Below are 22,902 nucleotides of genomic sequence, written 5' to 3'. Positions count from 1 at the left end.
GTAGCTTCCATTTACTCTGTTGGCATTTTGGAATCTCCTCTCTACAATAGAATTTTTTAGTATTAATTGGCAGGTTACTCCAAGAAATAATAAATAATGATTACAACGCAGCTTCCCAAAATATTATCTGTAGATCTAATTAATACTTTAAAGTGGACTGGGTTATAATATTATTTGAGCAGAAAAATGTGTAATAACAAGCAATATAAAAGTTGAACTATGAATATTATATTTTACTTTCTTTTTAAAAATCAAAATTAAAAGAATAGCCTACTGTTTTTTTAATGATGTTGGTGATAATTTTCAATATTTGAACTCATTAAGTTGTTATAGCTGAGAATCTGATCTGTGCTGATACAGTCATTATCTATTTAGAAATTCTATGTATAGTATGTGCACACTTTCCTTCCTGGAAACATTTGCCAGTTTAAGTAGAGCCTTATTTCATTCTTTATTTTCTAGGACTTCATTACCTATGCCAAGCCTGACATTTTCCAGATTGAAGATACTAAATTTGTCTTTTTGACCATCTGTGTTAATTCTTGTGCTAAAAGCCTCACTTATCACTTTGCCCTTATTAAATCCAACTGTAGATATCATTCAATGCCCTAATAACTCCTTCTCTGCAATCTTTCTTTGACAAAACCAAGTTGTATCAATGCCAAAAGGGACTCTGGCTCAAAGTTTCTAAGATAGATGAGCACATTTTCTAAAGGGGGGACTACTTCAAAAAGGGACTTTTTACTTATCACTTTCAGATTTTCCATTTTTATCTACCATAAGAATTTTTTATTTTGAATTTCCTCTTTTGCATTTCTAATTAAAGTATATAATTATGATCACTTTCAACTTTGCCTCTTTTCCAGTTTATTAGTATTTTCCTCAGAGATATTTTTTAAACATTTTACTTTTTTTTTTTTTTTTTGTATTTCATCTACTTGACTCACACATCCAAAATGCAGGTTGCCTGATTTTTTTTAAAACTATATAAAATTGTTTATATTATTAATTTTTATGAGAAGTGTATTTCACTTGCGCAGTGATTGTATCTTCTTCATGGTAAAATGTCTAGATAATTAACTCTCTGTAAATAATAGTCAATATTATTTTTGCTTTACTACCTCTGATTCTCAGTCCTTAATGCTTCTTGCTGAGCACATTGTTTTATACTGCCTGCTCTGATATGCAAAAGGATAATTTCTATATTACCTTGTACTCCAATAACCAACTCCACAGACTTTATTTCAGGTCAAAATTGCCTTCCTTTTGGTTAAGCACTTTAAAAAACAAAACAAAAAACTGCTTTATTCACCCTAGCTGGTTTGGCTCAGTTGATAGAGAGCGTTGACCTGCAGACTGAAGGGTCCCGGGTTAGATTCCGGTCAGGGGCACATGCCCGGTTGTGGACTCGATCTCCAGTGTGGGGCATGCAGGAGGCAGCTGATCAATTATTCTCTGTCAACATTGATGTTTCTATCTTTCTCTTCCTCTCCCTTCCTCTCTGAAATAATGAAAAAATATATTTTAAAAATACTGTTTTATTCTTGTTTATATATTATGACTTTTATTTTTACTTCTAAGCAAAATTATATATATTTTTAATGTGACTCTTTGGTCAGCACCCCCCCCCCCATCCTTTTATTTAATTAACTAGAGGCCCGATGCATGAAATTCATGCAAAGGGCTCAGCCCTTGCAGCCCTGGCTTTGTCCGTAAGGTTGTTGGGAAGGCTGTCTAGAAGGATGTCTGGAAGGTCATTCCGCTGTCTGGTCTATTTAGCATATTACACTTTTATTATTATAAAGTTTATTTTTGATCAGTTTTAGGTTTACAGATATATTAAATGGAGGGATAGAGAATTTCCATATATCCTCTTACCCTGTCTTGCTTCCCTCTTTTATTAATATCATATATTAGTGTACTACATTTATATTACATTTAAGGAACTGATAGTAATACTTCATATAATAAATGCATATGTTACTCTTGGTGTTGTAAATTCTATTGGTTTTGGCAAATATGGAATGTAATTTATCCACTATTACATTTTTATATAAAATAGTTTCATTGCTTTAAACAGCTTATATTTTACCCATCCACCCCTTCTTCCCTCCCAGGATCCTTGAAAACTACTGATCTTCTGTTTCCATAATTTTGCCTTCTCTAAAGTGGTATATAGTCAGAATCATGTCATTCCATGGCTTTATAACTCATTAAAAAAACAACTGAATGATGAACTACAGTTTATTTAATCCATTTACTAACTGAAGGACATCTTGGTTGCTTCCAGGTTTGGGCAATTATGAATAAAGCTGCTTTAAACATTTATGTGCATATTTTTGTGTGGACATATATTTTCAACATTTTGGGTCAATATCAAGTATGATTGCTGGATCATATGGTAAGAGTGTGTTTAGTTTGTTATTTATTTATTTATTTATTTATTTATTTATTTTTATTGATTTCAGAGAGGAAGGGAGCTGGAGAGAGAAACGTCAATGATGAGAGAAAATCATTGATCAGCTGCTTCCTGCACGCCCCCTACTGGGGATGGAGCTCGCTACCTGGGCATGTACCCTGACCAGAAATTGAACCTGTGATCTCCTGGCTCACAGGTGGATGCTTAACCACTGAGCCATGCCGGCTGGGAAACTGTGTTTAGTTGTATAAGAAACTAACAAACACTTTTCCAAAGTGACTGTATCAAAATTTATTCCCACCAGCATGGAGAGTTCCTGTTGTTCCTCATTCTTGCCAGCGTTTGGTGGTGTCCATGTTGCTGATATTGACCTTTCTAATAGGTGTGAAGGGGTACCCATTCTTGTCATAATTTACATTTCCCTGATGATATATGTTTCCAGGATCTTTTCATATGCATAGTTTCTATCTGTTTATTTTCTTTGATGAGGCATCAGTTAAGGTCTTTGGCCCATTTTTCACCAGGTTGTTTATTTTCTTACTGTTGAGTTTTAAGAGTTCTTTGAATTTTTTAGGATAACAGTTCTTTACAAGCAATGTCTTTTGCATATATTTTCTCCTAGTCTGTAGCTTGTCTTCTCATTCTCTTGACATTGTCTCTTATAAAGCAGAAGTTTTAATTTTAATGAAGTCTATCTTACCAATTGCTTCTCTTGTACATTGTACTCCCATCATATCTAAAAAGTAATTGCCAGAACCAAGGTCATCTAAGTTTTCTCCTTCGTTACTCCTAGGAGTTTTATTTATAGTTTTACATTTTATATTTAGGGATGTGATCAATTTTGAGTTAATTTTTGTGAAGGGTGTACAGTCTGTCTCCAGATTGTCATTTGTGAATAAATCCCTGAGTTTGTCCTAAATATCTTCTGAAATTTTTGTATATATATTTTTATTTTGTACTTAGGTTACATTTTGAGGTATAATTTGTAAGATATGTATGTTATGTATCTAGATAAATATTTTTAATATGGGTGTCCAAACTTCCAAGTTCCATGTATTGAAATAACTATTTGTTCTCCATTGAACCGTGGTTGCTGGAAGCCGGTCCATCCTTGCTGCTTGACACAGTCGCTGCAGGATAGAAACATCTGCACAGCATATGTTTCAAGGGACCTGGCGTATATAGCATACTGTTCTTAATATGTTTGCTCCCCTTAGCGCTGTGTGTTTTAACCAAGGTCACCTCTCCGAGAAAGGTTGTTTCCCCAGGTAGGGATTTTTCCCTGAAGTTAGGGAGGGGATGAAACTCCTTAACTAAGTGCCAGGCGGGTAGATAATCACTTTAACTACAAACAATCATGCGTAAGCTACATAATCTTTACTCCCTGGAATGGAGATAAGAAACGCCCTAACCTTTGTAATAGAAATTGACAGGATTAAAATCAACTGGTATAAATACGGATGTAACAAGACAATAAAAAGCAGAACCTCTCTGGAGATCCAGACCAGAACTTGGCTGGAGATCCTGGCTAGGCTGCTGATCAACTGAACACTGTCTCCGTGTCCTTCCTTCTTCGCCGACTCCGTCTACGCCTTTGGGAACCCCTGGACCTGCTGGGGTTGGACCCCGGCACGTGGTATCTTTATCACTGTAACTTTATAATAAATCTTGAAGTCAAGTAGCATCAGTCCTCCAACTTTGTTAGTTCCCTTCAATATTGTGTTGACAATTTTGGGCATTTTGCCTTTAATATAAACTTTATAACCAATTTGTTGATATTCACAGAATAACTTGCTAAATTCTTGTTTGGGATTGTGTAGAATCTATAGATCAAATTTTAAAAAGTAGAGATTTTTACCAATATTGAGTATTTTAATCCATAAACATGATATATAATCATTTGTTTAATTCCTTTAATCAGAGTTTTATAGATTTTGTATATAGATTCTGACCACATTTCATTAGATATTTACCAAAGTATTTCCTTTTTTAGGAACTATTATAAATTTTATTATTTTAATTTTAAAATCTACTCTTCATTTCTAGTATGTAATAAATTAATTGATCTTTTTTATTTACCTTGTATCCTGCAACTTTGTATAGTTATTTATTATTTAAAAGATTTTTTTCATTTCTTTGCAATTTTCTAGATGCATCTGAAGATAGTTTTATAACTTTATTCCCCTATCTATATACTTTGTTTTTCTTTGTCTTATTGCTCTAGATAGGACTTCCAGTACTATGTTGATTAAAAGTGGTGAGATGTGACATGATTTCCTTTGTCCTGACCCTAGGGGAGAAAGCAACCAGTTTTTAATCATAAAATAGGATGTTAGCTGTAGATTTTATTCTGTACTAAGTTAAAGAAGGTTCTCTTTATTTCTAATTCTCTTTATTTTATTTTATTGTTTAAAGTATCATAAATAGTAGTACATATGTCTCCTTTTTTCCCCCCATTATCCTCCCCCTGTCTCCCCTACTCCCATGCACATGCCCTCCCTACCCCCCGTGTCTTGCATCCATTGGTTATACTTATATGCATACTAGTCCTTTGGTTGATCTCTTACCGCGCCCTTCAGAACTTCCCTACCTTCCCATTTGTAGTTTGACAGTCTGCCCGATGCTTCTTTGCCTCTGTATCTATTTTTGTTCATCAGTTTATATTCCACAAATGACTGAGATCATGTGGTATTTATCTTTCACTGACTGGCTTATTTCACTTAGCATAATGCTCTCCAGTTCTGTCCATTCTGTTGCAAATGGTGAGAATTCCTTCTTTTTTTACAGCAGCATTGTGTAGATGTACCACAGTTTTCTAATCCACTCATCTGCTGGGCATTTAGACTGTTTCCAAATCTTCTGATAATTTTTATCAAGTATTTATGTTACATTTTATCAATTTTTTTTCCTGTACTAATTGGCATGACCAAATGAGTTTTCTAAAGAGGTATGTGGGTTAATTAAAATGATTTTTTAATGTTGAACCAGTCTTGCATATCTGGAATAATCTCACTTGATTATTGTATAAATTTTGTATACATTGTTGGATTTCATTTCATAATAATTTGGTGAGGATTTAGCAAGTATGTTCATGAGTTGTGTTGATCGATATTTTTCTTCCTAGTACTGTCTTTATCTGATTTGAGTATTAGGTTATTTCTAGCCTAATAAGAATATGTGAGGAAGTGTTCCTTCTATGACTATATACTTGCAGGTATTCTAGAAATTTGGTATCACTCAGTCCTTAAGTGTTTGATATAATTTATTAGTAAAACTATCTAGGTCTAGTGCTTTCTCTTTTGAAATTTTATTAATTAGCAATTTAATAATACATATATTTATTAAGATTATTTATTTCTGTGATATATTTTAGAAGTTTTTATCTTTCAAGATATTGGTTATTTTATCTAAATTGTCAAATTTATTAGTATATGGTTGTTTATAGTATTCTTAAATGTCATTTTAAATTCTATTGGATCAGTACTGGTGGTCCCTATTTCATTTTTAATATTAGGAATTTGTGTTTTCTCTCTGCTGTTCTATTACTGTGGCTTGAAGGTTATCAACTTTATTGATCTTTTATAAAAAACAACTGTTGGTTTTATTGATTTTTGCTGTTATTTTTCTATTTTCAATTTTATTGAGTTTTTGCTCTTATTTTTATTATTTCTTTTTCCTCTTCTTTTTTTGGTGATTAAATTACTTTTATTTCTAGTTTCATACGATATTGATTTCAGAGCTCTTCTAACATATGCATTTAATGCTATAAATTTTACTCTAAAAAATGCTTTCACCGTATCCAACATTTTTTATAAATTCCACTTTTATTTTAGCTTAGTCCAAAATGCATTGAACTTCTATTGAGACTTTTTTCTGACCCATTTCTTATTTAGGATATATGGTTTAACCTCCAAATATCTGGGAATTTTCCAGCTATCTTATATCATTATTGATTTTTTATTTTAATTCCATTGTAATCTAAAGAGCATTAGAGTGAGAAACTCCTGGGAACTGTAGTATTAGGGGGAACCTTACACTTTCACAGGTTTCACTTCCAGTGATACTACAAGGCTCTCACGGTGAAAAATCAAGAGATATCTTGTGTTTCTAGGAGGGAAATTTAAAAAAAAAAAAAATGGAATCCATTGATCATGTTGTCTTCCTACAGGCAGCATTTCTTTTGTTTCTTGTGGGAAGTTAGTGCAGGGGCTTGTCGACTTAGTCTGAGCAATTTTGGAACCTATTTGTTTCTCTGCCTAGTTTTTGTTAGGACTGGACTATTTCAAGTTCACTCTTAAGCCTACAGCATACCCCTGTGAGGTTCCACCTGAGAAACTTGGGCAAATCCCAGGTTGCTTCTCTTCCATTAACAATAAACTGGCAAAGTTTTCTTTCACCCTTGAGTCTAAGGAAAGCTTTACTCAGATTTTCAGTTTTATAATAACCTCTAGCTTGGCAAACTTTCAAAGAAAAGAGTGTTTCCAAATTGCTTATTTACTCTCGGAGCTTTCACTCTACAGGACCTTGAGGCCTCAAGTACTTGCTGTTTTTTTAAGCCCTTCTGTATCTTCTAATATATATATATATATATATATATATATATATATATATATATTTGTTTTTATAAAAGATCTAATATATGTTTATATATATATATATATATATATATATATATATATATATATATATATATATAGTGCTTTGTACAACTTTTCTTCTTCATAAAAAGATTGGTTGGAAAAAAATTATTATACCATTCTCAGAAGGGAAAGTTTGAGATGATTCTTAAAAGTTTCCTATAAAATCTTCCCATATAATTTTAACATGCCAAATATCTGAATCACTTGCCTCATCAAGGGATTAGTATAGATCACATATTATTTTTACTCTAAAAATGTTTTAATATTTTCTTAGTCTGCTAAGTCTTCTATAAAAAAATACTATAGACTGGGCAACTTAAACAATAAAGATATATATATATTGTTTTATAGTTCTGAAGGCTGGAAGTCCAAAATCAAGGTGCCAACAAATTTGGTTTTGGGTGAGAAGCTTTTTCCTGGTTTTCTATGGCCACCTTTCCTGTGTGCTCACATGGCCTTTCCTCGGTATTTGGACTTGGAGTCAGAGAGGGAGAACTCTCCTATCTCATTTATTTTTATAAAACACTAAATCAATCATGAGGGTCCTGCACTCATTACCTCATTGAAACTAATTACCTCCTGGGGTCTTCACCTTCAAATCTCATTACTTTGGCCACAGCAATCTTGAGAAAGCAGAACCAAGTGGAGGAATCACAATACCAGGTATCAAGTTATACTACAAAGCAACCATAATCAAAATAGCCTGGTACTGGCACTAGAATAGGCACATAGACCACTGGAACAGAACAGAGAACCCAGAAATTGACCATTATGCTCAATTAATATTTGACAAAGGAGGCAAGAACATACAGTGGAGTCAAGGCAGTCTCTTCAATAAATGGTGTTGGAAAAATTGGACAGGAACATGCAAAAAATGAAACTAGAACACCAACTTATACAAATAACAAACTCAAAATAGGTAAAAAGACTTAAATGTAAGTTGTGAAACCATAAAAATCTTAGAAGAATCCATAGGCAGCAAAATTGCAGACATCTCTCATAGCAATATGTTTACCGATACATCTCCTAGGGCAAAGCAAACTAAGGAGAACATAAACAAGTGGGACTAAATAAAAATAAAAGGCTTCTGCACAGCAAAGGAAACCATCAAAAAAGTGAAAAGAGAGCCCCCAGCTTGGCAGAACATATTTGGCAATGATACATTTGATAAAGGGTTAATATCCAAAATATATAAAAAACACATACAACTTAACAAAAGGAAGACAAGCAATCCAATTGAAAAATGGGATAGGACCTAAATGGACACTTCTCCAAAGTGGACATTCAGAAGGCCAAGAGACATGAAAAAAATTCTTAAAGTCACCAATCATCAAAGAGATGCAAACTAAAATGACTATGAAGTAACATTTCATACCTGTCAGAAGGGCTATCATCAACAAATCAACAAACAAGTGTTAGCAAGGATGTGGAAAAAAAGGGAATCTTAGTACACTGCTGGTGGGAATGCAGACTGGGGTAGCCACTGTGAAAAACAGTATGGAGTTTCCTCAAAAAATTAAAAATGGAATTCCTATTTGACCCAGTAATCCTACTTCTAGGAATATATCCTAAGAAACCCAAAACACCAACCAGAAAGGATATATGCACTACTATGTTCATAGCAGTGCAATTTACAATAGTTAAGATTTGGAAACAGCCCAAGTGCCCATCAGTAGATGAGTGCATAAAAAAGAGTGGTACATTTACACAATGGAATACTATGCAGCTATAAAAAAGAAGGAACTCTTAGCATTTGCCACAGCATGGATGAATCTGGAGAGTATTATGTTAAGCAAAATAAGTGAGCCAGAGAAAGACAAGTATCACATTAACTCACTCATATATGGAATCTAATGAATAAACTAAATTTGTGAACACAATAGATACAGAGACATAGAACCATGAACTGATTAATTTTAGAGGGAAGGTGGGAGTAGGGGAGTGGAGAGGAGAGATTATTCAGGGAATTTATATGCATATATGCATAGCCCATGGACAGAGACAATAGTGTGGTGAAGAGTTGGGAGGGGCAGTTGCAGGGAGAAGGGGGTCATTGGGGAAAAAACACAACAAAAAATAAAATGGACATCTGTAATACTTTCAACATTAAAGATAAATTTTTAAATATACCATTATTTTGGGGGTTAATGTTTTAATATATGAATTTTGGAGGAATCACAAACATTTAGTACATAGCAATGTTTGTTTACTTAATAATTTCTTTACATATTTAACTGAGTGGCCTGGTATAATTTATGTTACAAAATATTCAATGGTTAGCCAGATACAAAGTGTCTTTCATTTCAGATTTAACAATATCATGTGGAAGGTAGACAATTAAAGAAGCACAAACATAATATGGAACATTTACTGTAATAAATGTAAAAGCATGAAAGTATCTAGCAGAAACATTTAATCTTAGTTGAGAAAAAAACAACAAAAAGTCATGATTATAGTTTTCTGAAAAATGAATAAAATTTAGGAGATAAAATGTTGGAATTCCGGTGGAGGAAATTATATTTTAACCTGAGGAAAGATCATATGTAGATAATTTCAGAGGGAAATTTTGTGAAACAAATACAGTCCATCATGGCTAATATATATGATCAGGTTGGAGATGAAAAATTATAAAATAGCATTTTATATATATTTATAAATGTAAATAAATAAATATGTATATAAACATCATATACACACACACACACATATACATTCTATCAGCTACCAGTGACTGGGAGCAAGGACCCATTGAAATCAGATCTTTTTTCTTGATACCATTCTAAATAAATGAATCATCAGGCTCCATGGTTAAATGTTTTAGAACTGCAGCATGAAATACACAATATGATTGTGAAGCATCTTGTAATTCCTGAAAATAATAAAGTACTCCTAAATATAACTGTTTGTATATGTAACTGTTTCAGATGAGAAGACTAGGCCTCAGTTCTTGTTTTCCTTTTTTTTATTTTTATTGATTTTTTACAGAGAGGAAGAGAGAGGGATAGAGAGTTAGAAACATCAGTGAGAGAGAAACATGGATCAGCTGCCTCCTGCACACCCCTCACTGGGGATGTGCCCACAGCTAAGGTACATGCCCTTGACCAGAATCAAACCTGGGACCCTTCAGTCCGCAGGCTGACGCTCTATCACTGAGCCAAACTGGCCAGGGCAGTTCTTGTTTTCTTGAAGGAAACATTTCAATCAAGGGACAAAGTGTAGCAAATCTAGGAAGAATTTATTAACCACAGCAAAAACATACTTAGGACAGTGACGCTAGGAAGGGCACAGAAGCAACAGGAGCCTAGGCTGGGCTGCTTTGGCTCACTGGGAAGTCAGAGAAAAGGGGGCCTTGGAGACAGTTCAGGGGTTAGCTCAGGAGGAGCTGCCGCTGCAGGTTGCTCTCCTGGTTGAAAGTCTCTTGGGGTCCCTTAGAGGTTGCAGGGGTGGGCAAACTTTTTGACTCAAGGGCCACAATGGGTTCTTAAACTGGACCGGAGGGCCGGAACAAAAGCATGGATGGAGTGTTTGTGTGAACTAATATAAATTCAAAGTAAACATCATTACATAAAAGGGTACGGTTTTTATTTTTTTTTTTTAGTTTTATTCATTTCAACGGGCCACATCTGGCCCGCGGGCCGTAGTTTGCCCACGGCTGGTAGGGGATGTGCCTGTGGGGGAAGGAGAGGGGAAGAGAATGGCACAGGAATGCTCCCTGGAGAGAGAGAGCACCCTGGGACTTTCATTTTCAGGGGTTTTAAAGGCTAGGCATTTAGGGGAGGTCTTAGGGGAGAATCAATAGAATATTCATCAGCTTTATGCTAATGTACTAATAGAAGATTTATTCTCTTAATTTGTCTGTCCTTGGAGGTGGTTGGCAAATGGCACTAATTGAATTTCTGTTATCTGTCTCCCTGAGTGGGGTGATTTAAGCTATTTACCCTCTGGTTGGGGAAGAGGAGTTCAAACTATTAAGTGTCCTTGGCTTGGAGAAAATAGGCTTTACTAGGTGGCTGCAAACTGGTGTTTAACTATCTGTCTTGTTTCCCTATTTCTCTTGTCCTGAAATTTTCTGTGCTTCTTACTACGCTATAAGAGAACCACAATAAGGATATGTCAAGGAGACCCAGGAGCCAATTTAAATAGCTCCCAGGGTCAAAAGTAAAAAATAAATAAATTAATTAATTAAATAAATTAAAATAATATTGGATTATAGTCCCAAGTAGAATTTCAATATTCTTGAGTCCATACTTATGTAAATGAATAAACAGAAAATTAAATACAGGAGTACACAAATAATTTACACAGATATTCTGTCCACTAGGAAATTAGGAAGTGGGTCATTCCTCTCCACTTTATAAGTATGGGATACATACAGTGATATCCTTACAAAGAATGGGAAGTGGGAGAAAAAGAATACCTTTATAGTGGAGAAACTTGACAAACACTACCTCTGTATCAGTGATGAGTCATATTAATAGTATCTGGTTTTCTTTCTGAAACCCATAATCCCAATAAAATCTGAAGACTTTAGTTACTAATAATGTATCATTATTGGTCTATTAATTATAAAAACAAAACAAAACAAAACAAAAAAAAAAACGAGAGGCCCAGTACAAATGAGATTCGTGCACTCTGAGGGGTGGGAGGGTCCGACTGATGGCCAACAGTCAGACATCCTTAGCCCTGCCGTGGAAGCTGCTCCCCGCCACCACCGCTGTGCTTTTTTGACCACCAGGGGGCAGCTCCTGCATTGAACGTCTGCCCCCTGGTGGTCAGTGCACGTCATAGCGACAGGTCATTCCCCATTTGGTCAATTTGCATATTAGCTTTTTATTATATAGGATGTAGCATACTATTGTAAGATGTTAGGCATGATAGGTGAATGGATAACCTCTGTACTTTATTACTTTTTTATAAACATAAAACTATTCTAAATTTTGAAGTTTATTAAAAAGTTGTTTGTATTTGACCCTAAGAGAAGTACATTAGTGATTAGAAATTCAGAATTTTAAAATACTTGTTACCAAAACTATATGAGAGATTGTATAAGGAAAACAAAGTAGAAATAAAAATTGTAAATGTTACTTTTATAGTGATGCTATTCATGTTTACTTATTTTCTTGCTCTCCACATCCCCCAGTGAAAATATACCTGTCCTTTTTATCACTAAATTCCTTGGACCAGAATGCTGGCTAAAATATAATATACTAGTATTTGGTGGTGGAGAACTATGACATGAAGGTTTATTCATTCATTTATTTATTCATATTGTAATCAAATATGTTTATTGAATGTCTTATATAGATCAGGCATTATGAACTATTGATTGTTATCAAATTTAGTAATAAGTTTTACTAGAATGAGAGCTACACAGGCAGTAATATGTTGTTTGCTTTTTTTTTTCTGCAAAAAGCTCTATAAATATTTGCTGAATTAATAAATACTTCAAGAGAAAATAATGTTTTTAAAATTATAACATTAATGATATTTTAAAAACACTTTTTTCCCAACTTCTACCAGAGGAAGTAATCAAAGAAAAGAAGAAAGGGATTGCATGCATAATTAATAGAGCCAGCATAAAATGTCTCATAATTTTCTATTTAGAAATTAAAATATTTCTATTGAAAATAAAACATTTGTGAACACTGATTTCTCAAATAGAGAAACAGATGTCTCTATATATTAAGGAGTACCACTTATATTCCACATTTTCTGATGGAAATAGCAGTTTCTTAAAACAGAGAAATTCCTGAAACAAAAACAACAAACCCAGATGCCAATTATACATAAACACACATCCCACAGATACATTAAAAATTAATTTTTTAAAGCCAAATGAATGGGACTGAAAAATATTTATAAAGATAGTAACAACAAAGCTTATTTATGTTCTACTTTAATATATATTAACTAGTGGCCTGGTGAATGAAATTCATGCACATCAAAAGGGGATTCATTAGAGGAAAAATTTTAGTATTACTATTTGCCCTTTCTCTATAATAGAAGTGTCAGGGATGAAAGAAAACTAGTAAAATGTATATGAAAAATCTTTCTCTTGTTAGAGTCTGGGGCACTCTGTGGGACCCAGAGTCAAGTCCCCATACACCCGCGGCACCTCAAAATTGTGGGAGACCCAGACCCACCTGGCCCCACCCCCACTGGGCAAGATCCAGACCCGGCCGGCCCCACCCTTGTCAAGGCCCGCCAAGAGGGGGCCACAACCTCAGGTTCCCTGGTCCAGCGCTGGGTGGGGGGCACAGCCTCAGGGCCCCTGACAAGCCCCAAGGGCGGGGGCTAGCCTGAGGTCCCCTGTCAAGCTCCACCTGGTGGGGGGCGTGGCCTCAGGTCCCATGGCCTGGCGCCAGGGCAGGGGCATGGCCTAAGGCTCTCCGGCCTGGCACTGGGGCAGGCGGTGCAGCCTGAGGTCCCCCAGCCTGATGCCAAGGGGGGTGGGGGGCGCAGTCTGAGGTCCCCTGTCAAGCCCCACCCAGCAGCGGGCGCAGCCTCAGGTCTCTACTGATTGCTCGTTAAGGCTCATTATGGGAACTCAGCCTCCACTGTGGGCACAGCTACCTTGTGTTACGGAATCCCTGCCTCTGTTGTGGGTGCAGCCATATTGACTATTATGGTTTGATGATCAATTTGCATATGTCCCTTTATTAGATAAGATTATAGCACTTTGAAATACAAAGGATTGTTAAAAAATACTATGGACAACTCTACTCCAACAAACTAGACAACCTGGAAGAAATGGACATATTCCTAGAAAAATACAACATTCCAAAACTTAATCAGGAAGAATCTAAAAATCTCAACAGGTCAATAACTATGGAAGAAATTGAAGCAGTCATCAAAAAGCTTCCATCAAACAAAAGCCCAGGACCAGACGGCTTCACAGGGGAGTTTTACCAAACATTCAAGGAAGAACTAAAACCTATCCTCCTCAGACTACTACAGAAAATCCAAGAGGAAGGAACACTTCCAAGCTCATTCTATGAAGCCAGCATCACCCTAATACCAAAACCAGGTAAAGACAACACAATGAAAGAGAATTACAGGCCAATATCCCTCATGAACATAGATGCCAAAATCCTCAACAAAATCTTAGCAAATCGGATCCAGCAGTACATCAGAAAGATCATACACCATGACCAAGTAGGATTTATCCCAGGGATGCAAGGATGGTACAATATCCGCAAATTAATAAACGTGATACATCACATAAACACATTGAAAGAAAAAAACCACATGGTCATATCAATTGATGCAGAAAAGGCGTTTGACAAAATTCAACACCCATTTTTGATAAAAACTCTCAGCAAGGTGGGAATTGAAGGATCATACCTCAACATAATAAAAGCCATATATGACAAACCCACAGCCAACATCATACTCAATGGACAAAAACTAACACCATTTCCCCTAAGAACAGGAACAAGACAGGGATGCCCACTCTCACCACTCCTGTTCGACATAGTACTGGAAGTATTAGTCATTGCAATTAGACAAGAAGAAGAAATAAAAGGCATCCAAATTGGAAAAGAAGAAGTAAAACTGTCCTTATTTGCAGATGACATGATATTATACTTAAAAAACCCTAAAGACTCCATCAAAAAACTATTAGACTTAATAAAAGAATTCGACAATGTAGCGGGATACAAAATTAACGCCAAGAAATCTATGGCATTTCAATACACCAATAGTGAACTCGCAGAAAGAGAGACTAAAAAAGCAATCCCATTTACCATTGCACCAAAAAAAATTAAGCTACCTAGGAATAAACTTAACTAAAGAGGTAAAAGACCTCTACTCAGAAAACTACAGGATGTTGAAAAAAGATATGGAAGAACATACCATGTTCTTGGATTGGTAGAATCAACATCCTTAAAATGTCCATACTGCCCAAAGCAATCTATAAATTCAATGCACTTCCCAGTCAATGAAGGAAAAATACCACATGATCTCACTCATTTCTGGATAATAAAGACCATTATAAACTTATGAACAAAAATAGATACAGAGGCAGAGCTGCCTCAAACAGATTGTCAAACTACAGCAGGAAGGCCGGGGGGGGGGAGGGGGTAAGAGATCAACCGAAGGACTTGTATGCATGCTTATAAGCATAACCAATGGACATAAGACACTGGGGGGTAGGGGAGGCCAGGGGCTTGTCAAGGGCAGGGGAAAAAAAAAAGGAGACATGTAATACTCTTTTTAATATTTAAAGCAATAAAAAAAAAGATTATAGCACTTTAATATTTATGTGATATAATCTTATCTAATAAAAGAGAAACATGCAAATTGACCATACCTCCCCTACACTCACAAGCCATGCTCACAGGCCACTCCCACAAGCTATCAGAGTGACTATATGCAAATTAACCCAACCAAGATGGTGGCCGGCAGCCACAGAGCTGGAGCAAGCAGGAGGCTTCCTTGCCCTGGCGATGGAGGAAGCCAAGCTTCCCACCTGCCCTGGCCAGCTGTGGCCTCCACTCAAGGCAGCAAAGTTGCAATTATAGAAGATAAATAAATCCCAGATACCTACTTCCAGCCAGACTCCACTGGGAGCTTGGGAAGCTGGGGCCTATGGCCAGACTGCAAATAGCCATCAACCCCTCACCCAGGATGGCCACACCCTCATGGGGTGAGGGTCCCTGCTGGGGGGCTTGGCAAGGCTGCAAACAGCCATTAGCCACTCACCCAGGCTGGCCAGGCACCCCAGCAGGGACCCCCACCCTGAAGGGGCTGTGGCCAGCCTGCAAACAGCACTCAGCCCCTCACAGAGGCTGGCCAGGCACCCCAGAAGGACCACCATCCTGATCTGGGACACCCTTCAAGGCAAACCAGCTGGCCCCACCCATGAACCACTCCTCTATCCTATATAATAAAAGGGTAATATGCAAATTGACCCCAACAGCAGAATGACTGGGAATGACTGGTCACTATGACACACATTGACCACCAGGGGGCAGATGCTCAATGCAGGAGCAGCCCCCTGGTGGTCAGTGTGCTCCCACAGGGGGAGCTCTGCTCAGGCACAAGCCAGGCTGACAGCTGCCAATACAGCGGTGGTGGTGGGAGCCTCTCCCGCCTCCTCAGTAGCATTAAGGATGTCCGACTGCAGCTTAGGCCTGCTCTCCGCTGGCAAGTGGACATCCCCTGAAGGCTCCCGGGCTGCCAAAGGGATGTCTGACTGCCAGTTTAGGCCCAATCTGGGGAGCAGGTCTAAGCCAGAAGGTGGACATCCCCTAAGGGGTCCCAGACTGTGAGAGGGCACAGGCTGGGCTGAGGGACACCCCCCCACCCCCGAGTGCACTCACTTTGTGCACTGGGCCTCTAGTTAAAGCTATAATCAGAGAAAAAACTTATAAGGTGATGTATTTTCATTTGATAAACAACACTTAAGAAAAATAAGCTTACTTTATTTAACTTAATAGGGTAGAAAATCAAAATGTATGGAATGACAATGATAATAAAAACTTAGGGGACAGAGAAAAAAAATGACAACAGAATAAAGAACTTTTGACAGATATTGCCTTATAAAATGTAAGGAATAACACTTTAAACACATGAGAATTTTACTACGTTCCCTATTTTAAAAGTATGAAAATTATGTCAGCATTAAAATATACCAATATATTAAAATAATATAAATCATAACATAGAATTATAATGTGAAAATTGGTATAGCTTGACATTTACATATTTCAGATATAAGTGATTATTATGATGTTTAATATCCTCCAAAGAGGGGCCCAGGGACTATCCAAAAAGGACCTAAGCTGTAGTCTGTCCTGCCTCTGAGGGAGGTGACTGGGCTGCAGAACAGGGGAAGGCATGGCTCCTATCCTCCACCATTGCCGCTCAGCCCCCATCATCCTGCCGCCTTGCCGATCAGGGGATGGTGCCACCCCATCACCTTGCCATTGCCACCCGGCCTCCCTCTGTGGGAGGCGACCAGACAGGCTGATCAGGGGATGGTGCTGACCCACACCCCACACTGTCACCCCTCTGCCACCTCTGGTTGCTGTCCCCCCATCACCATTCCCTCCCTTTACCTGCTGGCACATGCCTTGGCTGGCCTGGCACTGCCTGCTCGCTGGCTCCACCCCCTGCTGACTGGTCATTCTGCTATTCAGTCTATTTGCATATTATGCTTTTATTATATAGGATTGCCAGTGTGCATTGTATACACCAGCTGGTCGGTCAGTTGGACAGTCGGACAGACGTTAGCCTTATATGTATATAAGATGATGAAATCACTAAACAATAAATAGCAAAATTAAAATGTAAGATCAATGGTATCAAAAGCAGAAGATAAGATGAAGTCTAAATAATATATGGGTAAGAAAAACAGAAATAATTTATGAACTTGAAGAATGTAGTCACTTGGGAGGTAAAGCTGGTATTATCAAAAACAGCAATGACTGTGTGAAAATTCTAGTTTGGTGTTGAAAACTAATTATGAATACTTTTTATAAAGGAACTCCCACATATAAAGACATCTGTTTGGTTCAGAACTAATGAAGGGATAATATAACTTTAATTGGATGAAATTGTGTAATGTCTAAAGTGATATAAATATTCTGAGAGGCTTATTAGGTATTTAATTCCCGAATCAAGTTAAGCTGCATTATGACTTCTAAGACATGTTAGAGTTGCATTAGTTTACCCTCCTGATAATCCCTGGGCCCCTATCTGGAGGATATTAAACATCACAATAATCACTTATATCTGAAATATGTAATTGTCAAACTATACCAATTTTCACATTATAATTCTAGGTTATGATTTATATTATTTTAATATATTGGGACATTTTAATGCTGATATTTTATTGAAGAATGCACATTTATATTACAAGGTGCTAATGTTATGTAATTCTGTTTGTACATATTTTTTGTTGGTGGCGGGGAGCAGGCCTAAGCTCTCAGTAGGACATCCCTTTAGGACTCCTGGACTGTGAAAGGTTGCAGGCCGGGCTGAGAGACCCCTCCAGTGCACAAATTTTCATGCACCGGGTCTCTAGTTTAAAAATAGATGTTGTCTTGAGCATGTGTGATACATATCAAGCTCTTGCTGGCACCAATCCAATCGGGGCCAGGGAAGGACATGAGAGGTTGGCCAGCCAGGAAGGGACTGAGGGAGGGCTCCAGGGCATGTCTGGCCCATCTCACTCAGTCTCAATTGGCTAGACTCCAGCAGCAAGTTAACCTACCAGTCAGAGCATCTGCCGCCTGGTGGTCGGTGCACATCATAGTGACTGGTTGACCAGTCGACTGTCTGCACCCTGGTGGTCAGTGCACATCATAGCAAGCAGTTGAGTGGCCTTAGCATATCATTAGCATATTACGCTTTGATTGATTGAACAGCTGACCAGATGACCAGGCACTTAGCATATTAGGCTTTTATTCTATAAGATAATGTAAATATATTTTTAAATGTAAAAGAAAAAATTTTTTACTTTATATTTTACTTTATATTTTACTTTTATTTTAATCTACTGTGTTGAGTCTGTGTGTCTACTCTAGGCTACTGAGACCACAGAAAAGCCACATCCTAATTGAAAGGGCTATGTCTAGAAGTAAAGTTCTCACACTAGGAGAAAAGTCAGAATTAAACAGCCCAGACAAAACAAAGCATGCAAGCAAATCTTGATATATAATCAAATTATTTCACAGTTAAAGAAGAATAAAATATATTGACTCCCATGTATTATATTTATTAGATTTATCGGAGAGAGACTTTATCTAATGGGTATATATGTGGATATCTATAATCTATAATATATCTATAATCTATGATCTATAGTTTTACCCAAGCAAATAAAATTATGTGGTTCTAAATATGTCTGTGAAGTTACACAAATTATTTTTTCATTTTGAAAATTAAACATTTCAATTTATATTATAAATAATAAGTGTCAATTATGAACTTGTCTTCTTAACTTAATGCCACTTGTGTATATAACTTTAACGGTAAAAATAAATAGAACAAACATAATATAAATGACTAAATTGGAAACAAATATTTATTTAATGTGACACTAACTGGATAAATTTTAAGGTTTTAAAAATCTTATTGTTAAAAGTGAGAATATTTAATAATCTGGTCATAAAATCTGATTATTATTAATTTGTTTAACAAAATAATTTGATCAAACTTATAGATAATGCAAGTTATTTTATAGGGTTAAGGGTATCTTCTAAGTTATCTTATAAAACAATTTTCATAAGCTAATTAATAATATAATTACACATTTGATTACTAGGGAATTTTTTAAGCCTCAATTAATTTCACTTAGCATGTTCCAGATGGGTAAAATATTTATTTATAAAGAGCACTTTTCCATTTATATTAACCAAGTATATATTATAGAAAAATCTTATATTGCAAAGTAGTTTTTCTTGGTTGCAGACTGAGTCAGTAATTCTTGAAAACAGTATTATAAAAATAAATGGGAATGGTGTGTTGTCTGCTTTCTTTTTCCAGTTTTTGGACAAAGTATAAAAGGGGTTGGGTCATATTTTTACATTTAAGGAGTAATCATTGAATTTATGGTTAAGTATGAGAGTTTCTATCATGGGGAGATACATTAATTCCAGTAAAAGTATTTTGTTATGTTTTTCAGTGCAAAGATAGCAGATGAAATTAACTTGCCATATAGTGGCTGGTTGTTATCCTTGAATAACAGCACCATATGAAGCTTCATTGTGTGCTCTGATGTAGAAATATTGAACATGAGCAGTGGCATCAGTTAAATCAGCCTTTGCGGGAAAAGGCCCATGGTGTTGGGCTAGTGCATAGCCTCCAGTCTTGCAACATGGCTGACGTTTTGATCGTGGGGACCTTGGACAAGCATGGCCATCCTGGTGACCTCTGGAGTGAGCCATGAGAATATGGATGGGGCACAGTCCTGAAGTCAGTCACAATAGACCTATGTGCATGCTTCTTATTAAGATAAATTCCACATTATTGTAAAAAAAAAAAAATGAACCTGTATTGCTGGCAGTATCCCTTCGACAAGCAAGTGTTCAGAACTTTTGACAGATATTGCCTTATAAAATGTAAGGAATAACACTTTTATCTCGAGGCCCTTTGACCATATGAGAATTTTACTACATTCCCTATTTTAAAAGTATGAAAATTATGTCTAAGCCAAAAACAAAACAAAACAAAAAAACTCACAAAGGCACCATGTACACAGGTTCAGTAAGATATCAAAAGGGGAATAGCAGAATGGCTTTATGATTCTTGTCTGGATAAATATGACAGGGTCTTGAAAACTTATTGAAATGTTATAACTAACATTTCTCATGTGTTTCAGGGATTCCTTCTTGGTTTATATTTGCTAGATTAGCTTTTGCTTCCTCCTTGCCTCTGATTACATTAACTCAGATGGTTCCCTCTCATTGTGGTTCAAATGTCCAATATTTAGTTTTTATAATCCCCATGCAGATTAATTTGCAAAATTCCAAAATGACAGACCTCCTCAGTTCCCCAAGCAGAGAAAATCAGGAAGCTGCCACAAGCTTCTAAATGCTGCATGTGAATCCCAATCTTAATTTTCACTGCTATCCACACATTCCAGGATACCAACGCAGTCTACATGGCTCTATGTACTTATATCATCTTTAGAGTAAGATATGGAAAAAATTGTACATAACTAGGAGTAGCTTTTTCTGCTTATGATTCTTTTTGTTTTTTATCTATCTTTGCTTTGTTATTCATTTGAATATTTACTTTATGTTATAATGTCAAACTTTGCAAATTCTTATTAGATTGATTAATTTTTACTTGATTTAATCCAGTTGTTTTCAGTTATATATAATTTATAAATGACATATAATATTGTATTAGTTTAGGGTACACAACATGATGATTTGGTATTTGTATATATTTTGAAATGATATAATCAGGTTTCATAGGTCAACATTTATATAATCTTAACTAGAGGCCCAGTGCATGAGATTCGTGCACTGGGTGGGGGTGTCCCTCAGTCTGTCCTGCTCCCTCTCACAGTCCAGGACCCCTAAGGTGATGTCTGGGGATCAGGCCTAAGCCAGCAGTCAGACATCCCTCTCGCAGTCTGGGACTCTCCCAGTATGGGACCCCTCACTCCTTACCACCTGCGTGCAGTGGAGGCTGGAAAGGCTCCCGCCACCGCTCACCAGCCATGTATCCTGCTTCTGGCTGAGCGGCACTCCGTCTGTGTGAGCGCACTGAACACTGGGGGCAGCTCCTGCATTGAGTGTCTGCCCCCTGGTGGTCAGTGTGCATCATAGCGACTGCTCATTCCACCGTTTGGTTGATTTGCATATTACACTTTTATTATATAAGATGGTAACCTTTCTGTCTTCCAAAATTTATACTGTTTTCCTTACTGCAGTAGAAAAAACTTAAACAACAAAATATTTTTTTAAATAAGGACAATAATCACTGTTAAGACCCTATTTGCAACTGAAGTACATCCAATTCAAGCTATTTTATGTCTTTAAGAAAACAAATAAAATTAACCATCTCTTGACTAAAATTCCAGGGGAAGGACTAACTTTAGCCATGACTAAAACTATAACCTCAGAAGCTGTCCTGAGGAATATATTTTTCTTTCCACATCTCTAAACTTTGTTTTTATTTGCATGCTGCCCTCATTCTTTCCTACAACAAATGAATTGCTTCATGAGGCCCAGAAGGATAGATGTCAGCCACTTCAATTTATAACATCCATTCAACTTCTAATCCCAAAGCCGGGAAAAGTCTGTACTGATAACTCTGGCATAAATGCCCCAGAGAATGTGCTGATTGGCCCCGTTTGGGTTAAGTGTCATTCTTGAATTACTCACTGTGTCCAGGATACTGATGGACTTTTACTGATCAAATCTGGGTCATGCATCCAACACAAAAGACAAGGAAAATAGCACCACATAAACCACATGAAATATGAGAACGCTGGTTCACAAATAGGACTATATTAGGTAGGCTATAAAATATTTCAGTAAAAGGATAAACTATATGTTTTAGTGAATAAACAAAATAACATTGCATTGCTTCCTTACATTATTACCACATAGGATTTGTGGTGGTGGTCATTTTTGGTCATGGGGACTCTTCTTCCAGCAGTGACTCAGAGACCTAGAATCCTTACAATTTTTTAAAAAATATTTTTATTGATTTCAGAGAGGAAAGGAGGAGAGAGAAATAGAAACATCAATGATAAGAGAGAGAATAATTGATTAGCTGTCCCCTGCATGATCCCCACTGTGGATTGAGCCTGCAACCTGGGCATGTACCCTAATCAGGAATTGAACTGTGACCTCTTGATTCATATGTCAACCACTGAGCCACACTAGTCAGGTAATCCTTCCAAATTTTGAATCTGGTATCTTCCACAATGGCTAAACACTTACAGATATTCCAGCTGGAAACCAGTGGAAAAGAGAGAAAGTGAAGAAAAGATAAATTTGGCTTTGGCATGAAAGTGATATATGACTTATGCTTATTTTCACTAGTAATTACTAATTATATGGACATATTATGTATTATATCTTGGAAATGCATTTTAGCTGTGAACCTAAGAAGAGGAGTATAGTGCTGATGACATAACCAGTCTCCTCCATGGAAATTAACCATCAAACTTTATCTGTTCATTACATTACTAAACCATTTATGTTTTTACTTTACTGAAGATTTGCTGTACTTAACTATTAAGCACTATGTTCTACGGTGATTTGAAACAATTATATATAATGGAAAGGAAGTAATCTTTTTGTAACAGTAATTTATTATTATGCAAAGCTCTAAAAATGGTGTAAACATCAAACAAATGTTATACTTGATGTT

The sequence above is a fragment of the Myotis myotis genome, unplaced genomic scaffold (assembly GCF_014108235.1).
Source record: "Myotis myotis isolate mMyoMyo1 unplaced genomic scaffold, mMyoMyo1.p scaffold_m19_p_2, whole genome shotgun sequence".
Taxonomy (NCBI): domain Eukaryota; kingdom Metazoa; phylum Chordata; class Mammalia; order Chiroptera; family Vespertilionidae; genus Myotis; species Myotis myotis.
This window is presented reverse-complemented; position numbering follows the sequence as displayed.